Source organism: Oncorhynchus nerka, linkage group LG3 (assembly GCF_034236695.1).
Source record: "Oncorhynchus nerka isolate Pitt River linkage group LG3, Oner_Uvic_2.0, whole genome shotgun sequence".
Lineage (NCBI taxonomy): Eukaryota > Metazoa > Chordata > Actinopteri > Salmoniformes > Salmonidae > Oncorhynchus > Oncorhynchus nerka.
Window position 1 is genome coordinate 41,950,011 of NC_088398.1, and position 20,920 is coordinate 41,970,930.

A 20,920-nucleotide genomic window follows, 5' to 3' on the forward strand; every position below is an offset into this window, starting at 1 on the left:
GCCCCTAGTCCTATTCCTCAGACCCCTGATACCTCCTTTGTCCCACCTCCCACATATGCGGTGACCTCACCCATTACAACCAGCATGTCCAGAGATAAAACCTCTCTCATCATCACCCAGTGCCTGGGCTTACCTCCGCCGTACCCACACCCCACCATACCCCTGTCTGTGCATTATGCCCTGAATATATTCTACCATGCCCAGAAACCTGCTCCTCTTATTCTCTGTCCCCAACGCTCTAGGCGACCAGTTTTGATAGCCCTTAGCCGCACCCTCATACTACTCCTTCTCTGTTCCGCGGGTGATGTGGAGGTAAACCCGGGCCCTGCATGTCCCCTGGCACCCTCATTTGTTGACTTCTGTGATCGAAAAAGCCTTGGTTTCATGCATGTCAACATTAGAAGCCTCCTCCCTAAGTTTGTTTTACTCACTGCTTTAGCACACTCTGCTAACCCTGATGTCCTTGCCGTGTCTGAATCCTGGCTCAGGAAGGCCACCAAAAATTCAGAGATTTCCATACCCAACTATAACATCTTCCGTCAAGATAGAACTGCCAAAGGGGGAGGAGTCGCAGTCTACTGCAGAGATAGCCTGCAAAGTAATGTCATACTTTCCAGGTCCATACCCAAACAGTTCGAGCTACGAATTCTGAAAATTACTCTCTCCAGAAATAAGTCTCTCACTGTTGCCGCCTGCTACCGACCTCCCTCAGCTCCCAGCTGTGCCCTGGACACCATTTGTGAATTCATTGCCCCCCATCTAGCTTCTGAGTTTGTTCTGTTAGGTGACCTAAACTGGGATATGCTTAACACCCCGGCAGTCCTACAATCTAAGCTAGATGCCCTCAATCTCACACAAATCATCAAGGAACCCACCAGGTACAACCCTAACTCTGTAAGCAAGGGCACCCTCATAGACATCATCCTGACCAACTGGCCCTCCAAATACACCTCCGCTGTCTTCAACCAGGATCTCAGCGACCACTGCCTCATTGCCTGTATCCGCTACGGTGCCGCAGTCAAACGACCACCCCTCATCACTGTCAAGCGCTCCCTAAAACACTTCTGCGAGCAGGCCTTTCTAATCGACCTGGCCCGGGTATCCTGGAAGGACATTGACCTCATCCCGTCAGTTGAGGATGCCTGGTCATTCTTTAAGAGTAACTTCCTCACCATATTAGATAAGCATGCTTCGTTCAAAAAATGCAGAACTAAGAACAGATACAGCCCTTGGTTCACTCCAGACCTGACTGCCCTCGACCAGCACAAAAACATCCTGTGGCGGACTGCAATAGCATCGAACAGTCCCCGCGATATGCAACTGTTCAGGGAAGTCAGGAACCAATACACGCAGTCAGTCAGGAAAGCTAAGGCCAGCTTCTTCAGGCAGAAGTTTGCATCCTGTAGCTCCAACTCCAAAAAGTTCTGGGACACTGTGAAGTCCATGGAGAACAAGAGCACCTCCTCCCAGCTGCCCACTGCACTGAGGCTAGGGAACACGGTCACCACCGACAAATCCATGATTATCGAAAACTTCAACAAGCATTTCTCAATGGCTGGCCATGCCTTCCGCCTGGCTACTCCTACCTCGGCCAACAGCTCCGGCCCCCGCAGCTCCTCGCCCAAGCCTCTCCAGGTTCTCCTTTACCCAAATCCAGATAGCAGATGTTCTGAAAGAGCTGCAAAACCTGGACCCGTATAAATCAGCTGGGCTTGACAATCTGGACCCTCTATTTCTGAAACTATCCGCCGCCATTGTCGCAACCCCTATTACCAGCCTGTTCAATCTCTCTTTCATATCGTCTGAGATCCCCAAGGATTGAAAGCTGCCGCAGTCATCCCCTCTTCAAAGGGGAGACACCCTGGATCCAAACTGTTACAGACCTATATCCATTCTGCCCTGCCTATCTAAGGTCTTCGAAAGCCAAGTCAACAAACAGGTCACTGACCATCTCGAATCCCACCGTACCTTCTCCGCTATGCAATCTGGTTTCCGAGCCGGTCACGGGTGCACCTCAGCCACACTCAAGGTACTAAATGACATCATAACCGCCATCGATAAAAGACAGTACTGTGCAGCCGTCTTCATCGACCTTGCCAAGGCTTTCGACTCTGTCAATCACCATATTCTTATCGGCAGACTCAGTAGCCTCGGCTTTTCGGATGACTGCCTTGCCTGGTTCACCAATTACTTTGCAGACAGAGTTCAGTGTGTCAAATCGGAGGGCATGTTGTCCGGTCCTCTGGCAGTCTCTATGGGGGTGCCACAGGGTTCAATTCTCGGGCTGACTCTTTTCTCTGTGTATATCAATGATGTTGCTCTTGCTGCGGGCGATTCCCTGATCCACCTCTACGCAGACGACACCATTCTATACACTTTCGGCCCGTCATTGGACACTGTGCTATCTAACCTCCAATCGAGCTTCAATGCCATACAACACTCCTTCCGTGGCCTCCGACTGCTCTTAAACGCTAGTAAAACCAAATGCATGCTTTTCAACCGATCGCTGCATGCACCCGCTTGCCCGACTAGCATCACCACACTGGATGGTTCCGACCTTGAATATGTGGACACCTATAAGTACCTAGGTGTCTGGATAGACTGCAAACTCTCCTTCCAGACCCATATCAAACATCTCCAATCGAAAATCAAATCAAGAGTCGGCTTTCTATTCCGCAACAAAGCCTCCTTCACTCACGCTGCCAAGCTTACCCTAGTAAAACTGACTATCCTACCGATCCTCGACTTCGGCGATGTCATCTACAAAATGGCTTCCAACACTCTTCTCAGCAAACTGGATGCAGTTTATCACAGTGCCATCCGTTTTGTCACTAAAGCACCTTATACTACCCACCACTGCGACTTGTATGCTCTAGTCGGCTGGCCCTCGCTACATATTCGTCGCCAGACCCACTGGCTCCAGGTCATCTACAAGGCCATGCTAGGCAAAGCTCCGCCTTATCTCAGCTCACTGGTCACGATGGCAACACCCATCCGTAGCACGCGCTCCAGCAGGTGTATCTCATTGAGCATCCCCAAAGCCAACACCTCATTCGGCCGCCTTTCGTTCCAGTACTCTGCTGCCTGTGACTGGAACGAATTGCAAAATCGCTGAAGTTGGAGACTTTTATCTCCCTCACCAACTTCAAACATCAGCTATCTGAGCAGCTAACCGATCGCTGCAGCTGTACATAATCTATTGGTAAATAGCACACCCATTTTCACCTACCTCATCCCCACAGTTTTTATTTATTTACTTCTCTGCTCTTTTGCACACAAATATCTCTACCTGTACATGATCATCTGATCATTTATCACTCCAGTGTTAATCTGCAATATTGTAATTATTCGCCTACCTCCTCATGCCTTTTGCACACATTGTATATAGACTCCCCTTTTTTTTCTCTACTGTGTTATTGACTTGTTAATTGTTTACTCCATGTGTAACTCTGTGTTGTCTGTTCACTCTGCTATGCTTTATCTTGGCCAGGTCGCAGTTGCAAATGAGAACCTGTTCTCAACTAGCCTACCTGGTTAAATAAAGGTGAAATAAAATAAAAAATACAAAAAAATTAAAAAATGTCAGAGTTTAACAGTATTCTCTCTATCAACTTCATATGGTCGCCTATACTGTAAATGTACTGTCCAGAACAATAAAAAATAATTTTGCAATGTCTCTCATGAGTGTACACACCATATTGGACAGTGGTGGGTCTGATATGACCTGAGAGAAAATGGCCCATTTGTTTGTCACATTCTGCCCCTTCTACCATTACCTGAGCAGAACCATTACAAGGAACTATCTAGCCCAGGGGTATTCAAATGGCTGTCCCATAGGGGGCCGCAGAGGTATTGCATGGGGTTGAAAAAATATAAACGAGCGTTCAAAAGTTTGGGGTCACTTAGAAATGTCATTGTTTGTGAAAGAAAAGCTCATTTTTTGTCATTTAAAATAGTATCAAATCGATGAGAAATACAGTGTAGACATTATTAATCTTATAAATGACTATTGTAGGTGGAAATGGCTGATTTGTTATGGAATTTCTACATAGGCATACAGAGGCCCATTATCAGCAACCATTACTCCTGTGTTCCAATGGCACGTTGTGTTAGCTAATTTTTTTATTTATTTATTTATTTCACCTTTATTTAACCAGGTAAGCAAGTTGAGAACAAGTTCTCATTTACAATTGCGACCTGGCCAAGATAAAGCAAAGCAGTTCGACACATACAACGACACAGAGTTACACATGGAGTAAAACAAACATACAGTCAATAATACAGTAAAAAAAAAAAAAAAAAAAAAACAAGTCTATATACAATGTGAGCAAATTAGGTGAGAAGGGAGGTAAAGGCAAAAAAGGCCATGGTGGCAAAGTAAATACAATATAGCAAGTAAAACACTGGAATGGTAGTATTGCAATGGAAGAATGTGCAAAGTAGAAATAAAAATAATGGGGTGCAAAGGAGCAAAATAAATAAATAAATTAAATACAGTTGGGAAAGAGGTAGTTGTTTGGGCTAAATTATAGGTGGGCTATGTACAGGTGCAGTAATCTGTAAGATGCTCTGACAGTTGGTGCTTAAAGCTAGTGAGGGAGATAAGTGTTTCCAATTTAAGAGATTTTTGTAGTTCGTTCCAGTCATTGGCAGCAGAGAACTGGAAGGAGAGGCGGCCAAAGAAAGAATTGGTTTTGGGGGTGACTAGAGATATACCTGCTGGAGCGTGTGCTACAGGTGGGAGATGCTATGGTGAACAGCGAGCTGAGATAAGGGGGGACTTTACCTAGCAGGGTCTTGTAGATGACATGGAGCCAGTGGGTTTGGCGACGAGTATGAAGCGAGGGCCAGCCAACGAGAGCGTACAGGTCGCAATGGTGGGTAGTATATGGGGCTTTGGTGACAAAACGGATAGCACTGTGATAGACTGCATCCAATTTGTTGAGTAGGGTATTGGAGGCTATTTTGTAAATGACATCGCCAAAGTCGAGGATTGGTAGGATGGTCAATTTTACAAGGGTATGTTTGGCAGCATGAGTGAAGGATGCTTTGTTGCGAAATAGGAAGCCAATTCTTCTAATCCAAGTTTATCATTTTTAAATATTAATTGATCATTAGAAAACCCTTTTGCAATTATGTTAGCACAGCTGAACATTGTTGTCCTGATTAAAGAAGCAATAAAACTGTCCGTAGTTATACTAGTTGAGTATCTGGAGCATCAGCATTTGTGGATTCGATTACAGGATCAAAATGGGCAGAAACAAATAACTTTCTATCGAAACTCGTCAGTCTATTCTTGTTCGGAGAAATGAAGGCTATTCCATGCGAGAAATTGGCAAGAAACTGAAGATCTCGTACAAACGCTGTGTACTACTCCCTTCACAGAACAACTCAAACTGGCTCTAAGCCAGAATAGAAAGAGGAGTGAGAGGCCCTGGTGCACAACTGAGCAAGAGGACACAAGTACATTAGTGTCTAGTTTGAGAAACAGACGCCTCACAAGTCCTCAACTGGCAGCTTCATTAAATATTGCCCGCAAAACACCAGTCTCAACGTCAACAGTGAAGAGGCGAATCCGGGATGCTGGCCTTTGTAGACCTCCACAAGTCTGGTTCATCCTTGGGAGCAATTTCCAAACGCCTGAAGGTACCACGTTCATCTGAACAAACAATAGTACGCAAGTATAAACACCATGGAACCACGCAGCCATCACACCACTCAGGAAGGAGACGCGTTCGGTCTCCCAGAGATGAACGTACTTTGGTGCGAAAAGTGCAAATCAATTCCAGAACAACAGCGAAGGACCTTGTGGAGATGCTGGAGGAAACCGGTACAGAAGTATCTATATCCACAGTAAAATGAGTCCTATATCGACATAACCTGAAAGGCCGCTCAGCAAAGATCTTACTTTTTGGAGAAATATCCTCTGGTCTGATGAAACAAAAATAGAACTGTTTGGCCATAATGACCATCGTTCTGTTTGGAGAATAAAGGGGAAGGCTTGCAAGCCAAAGAACACCATCCCAACCGTGAAGCATGGGTGTGGCAGCGTCATGTTGTGGGGATGCTTTGCTGCAGGAGGAACTGGTGCACTTCACAAAATGGATGGCATCATGAGGCAGGAAAATTATGTGGATATATTGAAGCAACATCTCAAGACATCAGAACGGGAGGTTAAAGCTTGGTCGCAAATAGGTCTTCCAAATGGACAATGACCCCAAGCATACTTCCAAAGTTGTGGCAAAATGGCTTCAGGGCAACAAAGTCAAGGTATTGGAGTGGCCATCACAAAGCCCTCTCCTCAATCCTATAGAAAATGTGTGGGCAGAACTGAAAAGCGTGTGCGAGCAAGTAGGCCTACAAACCTGACTCAGTTACACCAGCTCTGTCAGGAGGAATGGGCCAAAATTCACCCAACTTATTGTGGGAAGCTTGTGGAAGGCTACCCAAAACATTTCACCCAAGTTAAATAATTTAAGACAATGCTACCAAATACTAATTGAGTGTATGTAAACTTCTGCCCCACTGGGAATGTGATGAAAGAAATAAAAGCTGAAATAAATCACTCTCTACTATTATTCTGACATTTCACATTCTTAAAGCGAAGTGGTGATCCTACCTGACCTAAGACAGGGAATTCTTACTAGGAATACATGTAAGGAATTGTGAAAAACTGAGTTTACATGTATTTGGCTAAGGTGTATGTAAACTTCTGACTTCAACTGTAGGTCTACCACGCTAATCAATAGACTTACCTGTCCTACCTTGAGTCAAAGAGGAGATGGAGCCATTAACTAAGCTGAGGTAACTGAGAACTCTGAGAGAACCACATTTAGAGCAAAAGGTTCCTTCATACCTCCCCCCAAACACAATGTGTCCATAGAAACCTGTAGGATTGTTGAAAATGATGTAGGTGACTTACTGAAAGACTAACAGAAACACAAATCCTATGATAACCTGAGTAGAGATGAGAGAATGGCTCTGAAGGACTTAGAGTCAGATTCTTCGATTATCATTAAAAAGAATGTGACAAAGGAGGAGAAATTTGTATACAAAACAAATGTGACTATGTGAATGAATTGTGACCCTACCCTTGAATTCCAGCATAATATCTCATCCACAGTAGAAGGCTTTTTGGAATCAGGACAAATCACCAAAAAATAAGTTGAATTTCTATGTGTGAAATTTCCCAAGACACCAACTTTCTATACAGTCACTAAATTACACAAACAAGTGTCTCCTCCTCCAGCTAGATTGTATCAGTAATCGACTCTGTCACATCCAACATTTCTACATTTGTGGAAAACCACATTAAAACCGATGGTTGAGAATCTCCCATCTTATGTCAAAGAGACTAGTCACATGATCTCATTGATAGAGGGCTTAGGAAGGATACCAGAGGGCACCCTGCTTGACACTTTTGATGTGGAGACCTTGTACACTAACATCCCACACACTGGAAGCTTGCAGGCGCTGCAACACTTCCTTCAGCAGAGACTCTACCCTCGCTCCATCCAATGATTTGCATCTTACAACTTACTGAACTGGTATTATCCAATAACTACTTTGTCTTTGAGCCAGACTTTTTCCTTCATATTCGGGGTGTAGCCATGGGCTCCCCCCTTTCCCCCCAACTATGCAAACCTGTATGTGGGACCATTTGAAGAAGCACTCCTTTATAAAACAGAGACACACCCCTTACTTTCTAAAATACTCCTATGGAAGAGATACAAAGATGATGTCTTTGTGCTCTGGGAAGGAAGTCAGCAGGAAAAAAAATAATTCCAAACTCAGCTAAACGAGAGCTCTGAATATCTCAAATTCACCATGCAGCCTGATGAGAGAAAAATAAACTACCTGGACTTATGGATTATCAAAGAGAATGATGCATTACACACAGACTTACAGTATACACAAAGCCCACAGATCGCAATACCTTGCTATGTGCAGATAGTATGCATCTCCTTCCCCTCAAGAATGGTCTTCCAATATAGCCAGTTATGCAGGGTTAAAGGAATCAGACAGATTTTGACAGCATTGCAAAACAAATGACAAATAAATTCAAAGTGAGAGGCTACAAGGACAAAACTCTTGATGCTGCAATGATGAAAATATCTCAAAAACCTAGAGAGGAATTACTAAAAAAATCAACCAAAGAAGAAAAACAACGCAACTGTCTTTTGCACTAAGTACACCAAAGGCTCGGAGCAAATGAAAGCAACCCGGAAAAAGTACTGGCATATTCTGCAATTAGACAAACACATCACACACCTATTCAAGGAACCCCCACTGGTGGTCTATACGCTTGGTCGCAATATTTGAGATCATTTGGTGAGATCTGACATGCCCCCTGAGCCCACTCAGACACTCTTGACACCTATCCCAAATGGGAACTACAAATAGGGCTCAGGAGCACAGTGCAATAGCACTATAAAAGTGTCTTTCTCCAGACACCCACATACAGGTAAAAAAAAATCCCGGTAAGGGGTATCATCTCATGCAAGACCAAGGGAGTAAATCTATCTCATCACCTGTTCATGTGGAAAAGCCTACGTCGGACAAACAAAAAGACAATTAAAACAACGCATAGCTGAACACCGCAGCTCAATCCGGTGTAAGAACATTGACTATCCAGTAGCAGCTCACTTTGTTGAAGCTAACCATCCAATCTCCTCCCTCAAATACACAGGCAATGAGCATGTTGCTCTACCAAGAAGAGGAGGTAACATTGAGAACCTACTACCTCAAAAGGGAGACTTACTGGATATCCTCTCTAAAAACATTGATCTCAGGCCCTTGTTATGAACAAATCTTTATTTTATGAACAAGTCTTATAAATTGATATATTCTTTCTACAATTTATTAGCATACACCTAATATGTTCCCCCTGTTGATGATGCTCATTATACATTAAGGTTGAACCAAAAGATTAGATGTAACAAATATGAAATGAAATACGAAACAATTATGTGAAACTGAATTAAACATTAACGTATGTTGATGCTAATATGATTTATAATATTAAATTATGTTTCTATATGATAACAATAGCTATAGTTTTTTTTAACAGTTTCACTAATTCATTTGAATTAACTTAATCATTATGACACACCCCTCACTATTGTCATTGGTTGCACTAATTTCACTGTTAGTCTACATAACTTGGTTCAAGTATTCATGACATTAGACTGAGGAAGGCACAGTGATGCCGAAACGTTGGTAAATACCCATTAAATTGCTGGGAGTTTATATAGTGTGTGTGCGACTATGGAGTGTGTGACTTTCTTAATTTTGATAGTTTATTGAATATCGCTAGCAACAACAGAATGTTGGATGAAATACTGTACCTACAGTAGAAATTATGAGATTATCATATTTCTAATGACGTCAATTTTATTTTTCAACTCCAAATGTGGAGCAAATTCCACTCATTGCATCCAATTACACTCACTGGAGTAGCTGGCAAAGGCTTTGAAAAACTACTGTTTGAATAGGCTACCGGTGCGGCAAGCGCCTCTGGCTGCTGGTAAGCTTTCTTGACTTGGACATACATTTTTGCCAATACATGGCTAACCTTTGTTTAACCACCTAAACAGCCGCTCTTTATAATTATAATGTGGGGAAGTCAAAATAATAATCTACCAAATCTATTCCTTTGAAAATGTTGAATACTTTTCCTTGCAATTCACTTTAAATTTTTATTTTTTATTTCACCTTTTATTTAACCAGGTAGGCCAGTTGAGAACAGGTTCTCATTTACAACTGCAACCTGTCCAAGATAAATCAAAGCAGTGCGACAAAAACGTACAGTCAATAAACAAACGTACAGTCAATAACACAATAGAAAAATCTGTATACAGTGTGTGCAAATTAAGTAAGGAGGTAAGGCAATAAATAGGCCAATAGTGGGGAAGTAATTACAATTTAGCAATTTACACTGGAGTGATATATGTACAGATGAGGATGTGTAAGTAGAAATACTGGTGTGCAAAAGAGCAGAAAAACAAAAACCAATATGGGGAGGAGGTAGGTAGTTGCTTGGATGGGCTATTTACAGATGGGCTGTGTACAGCTGCAGCGATCGGTAAGCTGCTCTGACAGCTGACGCTTAAAGTTAGTGAGGGAGATATAAGTCTCCAAATTCAGTGATTTTTTTTCAATTCGTTCCAGTCATTGGCAGCAGAGAACTGGAAGGAAAGGCGGCCAAAGGGAGTGTTGGCTTTGGGGACTATTGAAATATACCTGCTGCAGCGCGTGCTACGGGTGGGTGTTGCTATGGTGACCAATGAGCTGAGATAAGGCGGAGCTTTACCTAGCAAACAATTATAGAAGACCTGGAGCTAGTGGGTCTGGCGACAAATATGTAGCGAGGGCCAGCCGACGAGAGCATACAGGTTGTAGTGGTGGATGGTATATGGGGCTTTGGTGACAAAACGCATGGCACTGTGATAGACTGCATCTAATTTGCTGAGTAGAGTGTTGGAGGCTATTTTGTAAATAACATCCATGAAGTCATGGATCGGTAGGATAGTCAGTTTTATGAGGGTATGCTGCATGAGTGATGGTGGCTTTGTTGCAAAATAGGAAGCCGATTCTAGATTTAACTTTGGATTGGAGATGCTTAATGTGAGTCTGGAATGAGAGTTTACAGTCTAGCCAGACAACTAGGTATTTATAGTTGTCCACATATTCTAAGTCAGAACCGCCCAGCGTAGTGATGCTAGTCTGGCGGGCAGGTGCGGGCAGTTATTGGTTGAAGAGCATGCATTTAGTTTTACTAGCATTTAAGAGCAGTTGGAGGCCACGGAAGGAGTATTGTATGGCATTGAAGCTCGTTTTGGAGGTTTGTTAACACAGTGTCCAAAGAAGATGTATACCGAATGGTGTCGTCTGCGTAGAGGTGGATCAAATAATCATCAGCAGCAAGAGCGACATCATTGATATATACAGAGAAAAGAGCCGGCCCGAGAATTGAACCCTGTGTCACCCCCATAGAGACTGCCAGAGGTCCAGACAACAGGCCCTCCGATTTGACACACTGAACTCTGTCTGAGAAGTAGTTAGTGAACCAGGTGAGGCAGTCATTAGAGAAACCAAGGCTGTTAAGTCTGCCGATAAGAATACGGTGATTGACAGAGTCGAAAGCCTTAGCCAGGTTGATGAAGACGGCCTGTACAGTATTGTCTTTTATCGATGGTGGTTATGATATCGTTTAGGATCTTGAGCGTGGCTGAGGTGCACCCCTGACCAGCTCATAAACCAGATTGCATAGCGGAGAAGGTAGGTGGGATTCGAAATGGTCGGTGATCTGTTTGTTCACTTGGCTTTCAAAGACTTTAGAAAGGCAGGACAGGATGGATATAATGTAGGTCTGTAACAGTTTGGGTCTGGGGGGCTTGGGGGTGCAGAGCTGTTGGCCGGAGCTGGGGTAGCCAGATGGAAAGCATGGCCAGCCGTAGAGAATTGTTTATTGAGATTCTCGATAATCGTGGATTTATCCGTGGTGACAGTGTTTCCTAGTCTCAGTGCAGTGGGCAGCTGGGAGGAGGTACACTTATTCTCCATGGACTCCATGGAATTTCTCTTTGAAAAAGCTATCATTCAGCTAATGATAAGACAAAACATATTTTTGCTAACATATGATGGGAGTCCCTGGGTTTCCGGTTTGCCTGGTAGGGGGTCTCTCGGCAAGGAAAGGTTGAAGACCCCTGACCTAGTGGCCTTCACTAAAATACATAAAAGCTATTGCAGTAAGTATACAGTTGAAGTCGGAAGTTTACATACATCTTAGCCAAATACATTTCAACTCAGTTTTTTAGAATTCCTGACATTTAAACCTAGTAAAGATTTCCTGTCTTAGGTCAGTTAGGATCCCCACTTTATTTTAATAATGTGAAATGTCAGAATAATAGTAGAGTGATTTATTTCAGTTTTTATTTCTTTCATCACATTCCCAGTGGGTCAGAAGTTAACGTACACTTAATTAGTATTTGGTAGCAATGCCTTTAAATTGTTTAACTTGGGTCAAATGTTTCAGGTAGCCTTCCACAAGCTTCCCACAATAAGTTGGGTGAATTTTGGCCCATTCCTCCTGACAGAGCTGGTGTAACTGAGTCAGGTTTGTAGGTCTCCTTGCTCGCACACGCTTTTTCAGTTCTGCCCACACATTTTCTATAGGATTGAGGTCAGGGCTTTGTGATGGCCACTCCAAATCCTTGACTTTGTTGTCCTGAAGTCATTTTGCTACAACTTTGGAAGTATGCTTGGGGTCATTGTCCATTTGGAAGACCCATTTGCGACCAAGCTTTAACTTCCTGACTGATGTCTTGAGATGTTACTTCAATATATCCACATAATTTTCCTACCTCGTGATGCCATCTATTTTGTGAAGTGCACCAGTCCCTCCTGCAGCAAAGCACCCCCACAACATGATGCTGCCACCCCGTGCTTTACGGTTGGGATGGTGTTCTTCAGCTTGCAAGCCTCCCCCTTTTTCCTCCAAACATAACGATGGTCATTATGGCCAAATAGTTCTATTTTTGTTTCATCAGACCAGAGGACATTTATCCAAAAAGTATGATATTTTTCCCCATGTGCAGTTGCAAACTGTAGTCTGGCTTTTTTATGGCGGTTTTGGAGCAGTGGCTTCTTTCTTGCTGAGTGGCCTTTCAGGTTATATCAACATAGGACTCTTATGTTGGAATTTGGAATAGGAATTTACTATGGATATAGATACTTTTGTACCTGTTTCCTCCAGCATCTTCACAAGGTCCTTTGCTGTTGTTCTGAGATTGATTTGCACTTTTACGCACCAGAGTACGTTCATCTCTAGGAGACAGAATGCGTCTCCTTCCTGGGCGGTATGATGGCTGCGTGGTCCCATGGTGTTTGTACTTGCGTACTATTGTTTGTACAGATGAACGTGGTACCTTCAGGCGTTTGGAAATTGCTCCCAAGGATGAACCAGACTTGTAGAGGTCTACAATTGTTTTTCTTGGCTGATTTCTTTTGATTTTCCCATGATGTCTAGCAAAGAGGCACTGAGTTGCAAGGTAGGCCTTGAAATACATCCACAGGTACACCTCCAATTGACTCAAATGATGTCAATTAGCCTATCAGAAGCTTCTAAAGCCATGACATCATTTCCTGTAATTTTCCAAGATTTTTAAAGGCACAGTCACCTTAGTGTATGTAAACCTTTGACCCACTGGAATTGTGATACAGTGAATTATAAGTGGAATAATCTGTCTGTTAACAATTGTTGGGAAAATTACTTGTGTCATGCAGGAAGTAGATGTCCTAACCGACTTGCCAAAACTTTAGTTTGTTAACAAGAAATTTGTGGAGTGGTTGAAAAACAAGTTTTAATGACTCCAACCTAAATGTATGTTAACTTCTGACTTTAGTTACAGTATGAGGGCTGGGGGTAAATTGAGTTCCCATCTGGCTGGGGGATCTGTTTGTTTACTTCGTCAAAGTTTTTTTGCAAAGGATTTTACTCTTCCCAATAACTTAGGCTGCATCCCACATGGCTCCCTATTCCTTATATAGTGCGCTACTCTTAAACAGAGTGGTTAAAAGTTGTGCAGTAGGGTATAGGTTGCTATTTGAGGTGCAGCATTAGACACTTAAATGTCAACGTTTACTCTGCTCCACCTCTTGAGAATAGGAAGCCAAATGACATATTTAAATCCCAGAACTCACTCATTCTGAACTAGAATCCCTTTTCAAGTCCTTGGCACAGAGGGGAGCTCATGCCGAAGGGATTTACCCTATCCAACCATTGTGCCTGCAGTAAATAATAGATTTGGAGAGATTTGACAAAATGGCAAAAAAAAAAAAGGAAATCTCCCAGACATACGACATGTCAAGTTAACAGACATAACAAAGAAACCAAGCTTGGGGAAAATTGGATTTTAGAGAATGCCTTGTCTTGCAAAAAAAATGACCAGTCAGACAGTGTTAGTGAAGCAGACTGACTTTCATTATATCAGTCATTTAGAGCTATTGAACCATGAAGATTGGTTAAGTGATATTATGTTAACCTCCTGTTCTACATCTAGAGTGAAGATTAAATGTAATTAGGGAGCTTTTGTAATGTTCCGCACTGTCCCCTAGTAATTGATGAGTGACTGAAGCCATTTAGTGTGTGTCTGTGCTATTGTTCTGATTCCAGGCAGTGGTATATGCCATTTTACAGGGATTGATTGCAAACACAGCAATTCGCTATTTCACTCCTCCTTTTTGCTCTGAATTTGGGCCCATATTGTGTTGGAAAACATTGTGTCACATGAGGGGTTTATCTATATTCTGTCCTATATATATTATGTATATATTAAGAATTCTGCAATATTCTTAGTTACACATCAATCAATGTTAAAACCAAATCGTCCTACTATCACATCTAAGCCAGTATAACCAATTTCGATAACACGCAGCAAATCTTCTTGGATGGAGGTCCACAATCAACTCTCTGCATCTCGTAATGCTAGCTAGCCAGAATTACCCAAACAAGAGTGTACAGTCGTGGCCAAAAGTTTTGAGAATGACACAAACATTAATTTCCACAAAGTTTGCTGCTTCAGTGTCTTTAGATATTTTTGTCAGATGTTACTATGGAACACTGAAGTATAATTACAAGCATTTCATAAGTGTCAAAGGCGTACATTGACAATTACATGAAGTTGATGCAAAGAGTCAATATTTGCAGTGTTGACCCTTCTTTTTCAAGACCTCTGCAATCCGCCCTGGCACGCTGTCAATTAACTTCTGGGCCACATGATGGCAGCTCATTCTTGCATAATCAATGCTTGGGGTTTGTCAGAATTTGTGGGCTTTTGTTTGTCCACCCGCCTCTGGAGGATTGACCACAAGTTCTCAATGGGATTAAGGTCTGGGGAGTTTCCTAGCCATAGACCCAAAATATCGATGTTTTGTTCCCCGAGCCACTTAGTTCTCACTTTTGCCTTATGGCAAGGTGCTCCATCATGCTGGAAAAGGCATTGTTCATCACCAAACTGTTCCTGGATGGTTGGGAGTAGTTGCTCTCTGAGGATGTGTTGGTACCATTCTTTATTCATGGCTGTATTCTTAGGCAAAATTGTGAGTGCGCCCACTCCCATGGCTTGCGAAGCAACCCCACACATGAATGGTCTCAGGATGCTTTACTGTTGGCAGGACACAGGACTGATGGTAGCGCTCACCTTGTCTTCTCCGGACAAGCTTTTTTCCTGATGCCCCAAACAATCGGAAAGGGAAATTGACTTTACTCCAGTCCTCAGCAGTCCAATCCCTGTACCTTTTGCAGAATATCAGTCACGTCCTGACCTTAGTTCCTTTGTTTATGTCTCTATTTTAGGTTGGTCAGGGGTGAGTTGGGGTGGGCATTCTATGTTTGTTCTATGTTTGTATTTTTCTATTTGTTTGGCCTGGTGTGGTTCCCAATCAGAGGCAGCTGTCAATCGTTGTCTCTGATTGAGAACCATAAATCAAATCAAATCAAATCAAAGTTTATTTGTCACATACACATGGTTAGCAGATGTTAATGCGAGTGTAGCGAAATGCTTGTGCTTCTAGTTCCGACAATGCAGTAATAACCAACAAGTAATCTAACTAACAATTCCAAAACTACTGTCTTATACACAGTGTAAGGGGATAAAGAATATGTACATAAGGATATATGAATGAGTGATGGTACAGAGCAGCATAGGCAAGATACAGTAGATGGTATCGAGTACAGTATATACATATGAGATGAGTATGTAAACAAAGTGGCATAGTTAAAGTGGCTAGTGATACATGTATTACATAAGGATGCAGTCGATGATATAGGGTACAGTATATACGTATGCATATGAGATGAATAATGTAGGGTAAGTAACATTATATAAGGTAGCATTGTTTAAAGTGGCTAGTGATATATTTACATCATTTCCCTTCAATTCCCATTATTAAAGTGGCTGGAGTTGAGTCAGTGTCAGTGTGTTGGCAGCAGCCACTCAATGTTAGTGGTGGCTGTTTAACAGTCTGATGGCCTTGAGATAGAAGCTGTTTTTCAGTCTCTCGGTCCCAGCTTTGATGCACCTGTACTGACCTCGCCTTCTGGATGATAGCGGGGTGAACAGGCAGTGGCTCGGGTGGTTGATGTCCTTGATGATCTTTATGGCCTTCCTGTAACATCGGGTGGTGTAGGTGTCCTGGAGGGCAGGTAGTTTGCCCCCGGTGATGCGTTGTGCAGACCTCACTAAACTCTGGAGAGCCTTACAGTTGAGGGCGGAGCAGTTGCCGTACCAGGCGGTGATACAGCCCGCCAGGATGCTCTCGATTGTGCATCTGTAGAAGTTTGTGAGTGCTTTTGGTGACAAGCCGAATTTCTTCAGCCTCCTGAGGTTGAAGAGGCGCTGCTGCGCCTTCTTCACGATGCTGTCTGTGTGAGTGGACCAGTTCAGTTTGTCTGTGATGTGTATGCCCGAGGAACATAAAACTTGCTACCCTCTCCACTACTGTTCCATCGATGTGGATAGGGGGTGTTCCCTCTGCTGTTTCCTGAAGTCCACAATCATCTCCTTAGTTTTGCAGACGTTGAGTGTGAGGTTATTTTCCTGACACCACACTCCGAGGGCCCTCACCTCTTCCCTGTAGGCCGTCTCGTCGTTGTTGGTAATCAAGCCTACCATTGTTGTGTCGTCCGCAAACTTGATGATTGAGTTGGAGGCGTGCGTGGCCACGCAGTCGTGGGTGAACAGGGAGTACAGGAGAGGGCTCAGAACGCACCCTTGTGGGGCCCCAGTGTTGAGGATCAGCGGGGAGGAGATGTTGTTGCCTACCCTCACCACCTGGGGGCGGCCCGTCAGGAAGTCCAGTACCCAGTTGCACAGGGCGGGGTCGAGACCCAGGGTCTCGAGCTTGATGACGAGCTTGGAGGGTACTATGGTGTTGAATGCCGAGCTGTAGTCGATGAACAGCATTCTCACATAGGTATTCCTCTTGTCCAGATGGGTTAGGGCAGTGTGCAGTGTGGTTGAGATTGCATCGTCTGTGGACCTATTTGGGCGGTAAGCAAATTGGAGTGGGTCAAGGGTGTCAGGTAGGGTGGAGGTGATATGGTCCTTGACTAGTCTCTCAAAGCACTTCATGATGACGGAAGTGAGTGCTACGGGGCGGTAGTCGTTTAGCTCAGTTACCTTAGCTTTCTTGGGAACAGGAACAATGGTGGCCCTCTTGAAGCATGTGGGAACAGCAGACTGGTATAGGGATTGATTGAATATGTCCGTAAACACACCGGCCAGCTGGTCTGCGCATGCTCTGAGCGCGGCTGGGGATGCCGTCTGGGCCTGCAGCCTTGCGAGGGTTAACACGTTTAAATGTCTTACTCACCTCGGCTGCAGTGAAGGAGAGACCGCATGTTTTCGTTGCAGGCCGTGTCAGTGGCACTGTATTGTCCTCAAAGCGGGCAAAAAAGTTATTTAGTCTGCCTGGGAGCAAGACATCCTGGTCCGTGACTGGGCTGGATTTCTTCTTGTAGTCCGTGATTGACTGTAGACCCTGCCACATGCCTCTTGTGTCTGAGCCGTTGAATTGAGATTCTAATTTGTCTCTGTACTGACGCTTAGCTTGTTTGATAGCCTTGCAGAGGGAGTAGCTGCACTGTTTGTATTCGGTCATGTTACCAGACACCTTGCCCTGATTAAAAGCAGTGGTTCGCGCTTTCAGTTCCACGCGAATGCTGACATCAATCCACGGTTTCTTGTTAGGGAATGTTTTAATCGTTGCTATGGGAACTACATCTTCAACGCACGTTCTAATGAACTCGCACACCGAATCAGCGTATTCGTCAATATTGTTATCTGACGCAATACGAAACATATCCCAGTCCACGTGATGGAAGCAGTCTTGGAGTGTGGAGTCAGCTTGGTCGGACCAGCGTTGGACAGACCTCAGCGTGGGAGCCTCTTGTTTTAGTTTCTGTCTGTAGGCAGGGATCAACAAAATGGAGTCGTGGTCAGCTTTTCCGAAAGGGGGGCGGGGCAGGGCCTTATATGCGTCGCGGAAGTTAGAGTAACAATGAGCCAAGGTTTTTCCACCCCTGGTTGCGCAATCGATATGCTGATAAAATTTAGGGAGTCTTGTTTTCAGATTAGCCTTGTTAAAATCCCCAGCTACAATGAATGCAGCCTCCGGATAAATGGTTTTCAGTTTGCAAAGATTTATGTTTCCGTGAAGCAAAGAACGTTACAGTCTCTGATGTCCCTCTGGAATGCTACCCTTGCTCGGATTTCATCAACCTTGTTGTCATGAGACTGGACATTGGCAAGAAGAATGCTAGGGAGTGGTGCACGGTGTGCCCGTCTCCGGAGTCTGACCAGAAGACCGCCTCGTTTCCCTCTCTTTTGGAGTCGTTTTTTGGGTCGCTGCCTGGGATCCATACCGTTGTCCTGTTTTAAATGCAGAACACAGGATCCGCGTCGCGAAAAACATATTCTTGGTCGTACTGATGGTGAGTTGACGCTGATCTTATATTCAGTAGTTCTTCTCGACTGTATGTAATGAAACCTAAGATGACCTGGGGTACTAATGTAAGAAATAACACGTAATTTTTTTTTTTTAAATGCATAGTTTCCTAGGAACGCGAAGCGGGGCGGCCATCTCTGTCGGCGCCGGAAGTACTTAGGCAGCCTGTTTTTCCCAATTGAGTTGTGGGTAGTTGTTTTGTGTTGTTGCACCTTACAGGACTGTTTCGTTCACGCTCTTTGTTGTTTTGTTATTCAGTTGATTTATTAAATATTAACATGGACAGATACCACGCTGCGCATTGGTCTGATCTTGACTACTCTTCCTCAGATGACGAGGAGAACAGTTACAATATCAGTCTGTCCCTGATGTTTTTCCTGGAGAGAAGTGTCTTCTTTGCTGCCCTTCTTGACACCAGGCCATCCTCCAAAAGTCTTCACCTCACTGTGTATGCAGATGCACTTACACTTGCCTGCTGCCATTCCTGAGCAAGCTCTGTACTGGTGGTGCCCCGATCCCGCAGCTGAATCAACTTTAGGAGATGGTTCTGGCACTTGCTGGACTTTCTTGGGCGCCCTGAAGTCTTCTTCACAACAATTGAACCGCTCTCCTTGAAGTTCTTGATGATCCGGTAAATGGATGATTTAGGTGTAGTCTTACTGGCAGCAATATCCTTGCCTGTGAACCCCTTTTTGTGCAAACCAATGATAATGGCACATGTTTCCTTGCAGGTAACAAAGGTTGACAGAGGAAGAACAATGATTCCAAGCACCACCCTCCTTTTGAAGCTTCCTGTCTGTTATTCGAACTCAATCAGCATGACAGAATGATCTCCAGCCTTGTCCTCGTCGACACTCACACCTGTGTTAATGAGAGAATCACTGACACGATGTCAGCTGGTCCTTTTGTGGCAGGGCTGAAATGCAGTGGAAATGTTTTTGGGGGATTCAGTTAATTTGCATGGCAAAGAAGCACTTTGCAATTAATTGCAATTCATCTGATCACTCTTCATAACATTCTGGAATATATGCAAATTGCCATTATACAAACTGAGGCAGCAGACATTGTGAAAATTAATATTTGTATCATTCTCAACTTTTGGCCATGACTGTATATATGGACATGTTGTGCACCATAACTGTGACCATAAATATTGACGATATCCCACTTTTCCACAAAACATACTGTAGATAGCTAGCTAAGTTCAAAGCTAAAAGCAAACTTTGGGAAAATGCAGCACTGCTTAACTTACTAGCTTGCTACGTATGTAGCTACTAGATAGCTATCTACTCCATTATCAAACAAGCTTCGGTTAGCTAAGGTAAGCCAGCAAGATACAGCTAGAAGGTGTGAGTCTGCCCTGTGGTGAGTAGCCTACAGTACATGTTGTTTGCAGTACAATAGACCAACATAGCTATTGTAGTAGGTCAAAGCTGTGAGTCTATTAAACCTAAGTAGTGCATGTGTGACGTTAGACCTCGTGTTGCTTGTCAGACCAGCCTAACTTCTCACTTAGAAGGTTGTTTTTGTGCTTAATTCAAAGTATATTCTGTATTTGTTTTGTTTTTTTATCCAGTATGGCCGTACAGATTTGATAGACTCCCCTGCAGCATCTCGGAACAAATATGGAGGCAGGAGATGGATGACAAATGTCATTTTCGGTGCACAAATGCCTACATCATATTGAAGCGTGGACTCCCTGACCTTTTAAAAAGCACTATGAAGGATATGTATTCACATGAAATTATGTGTTGTCAGCCATTCCTCTGGACTCTTCTTTTCCTAACTCCCCTTTACACTACGGGCAACTTTTTCTACTGATTGCAGCTTTCACAACCAGTTGTGAGATCTTTATTTGATGCATGCAGATGCATGTACATTTGCATAGTAGATGGGGACAGTAGTCCAGATATGGCCAGAGATAGAGTGGTTAATATGTTTTTCTAAGATATGGGAAAGTGGGTATGGAACACAAACGGATCTAAAAGTACTTTCACTCATGTTATTTTGGTATCTTGGACAATATGCTACAAAGGAGAGCAGGCACACTCTATCCTGCATAAGGGCAGAAGGGATTGAATTCTGCTCTGTCTTATGCTCATCATGGAGAGAATGGAATGGCCCAAGCAATGTGCAAATACGCCTCAAGCTATGTTAACTACCGTAAATAGCATGTAATAGCAAGCATTTGAAATGATCAATTAATTGAATGACAAGATATAGATCTAATTAAAACTGCATGATCTCCTAAAACCGTGGTGATAATTTTCCATTCCCTGATCATGTCACGTGTGGCGCATGCATGCATATGCATCAGAGTTGTTGAAAGTCACCTTTCTCACCATTTCTCAGTAGAGAACACGCATATTTCAATAGCTTTTGGCAAGGCTGCTCCTTTTCCACCCATGTT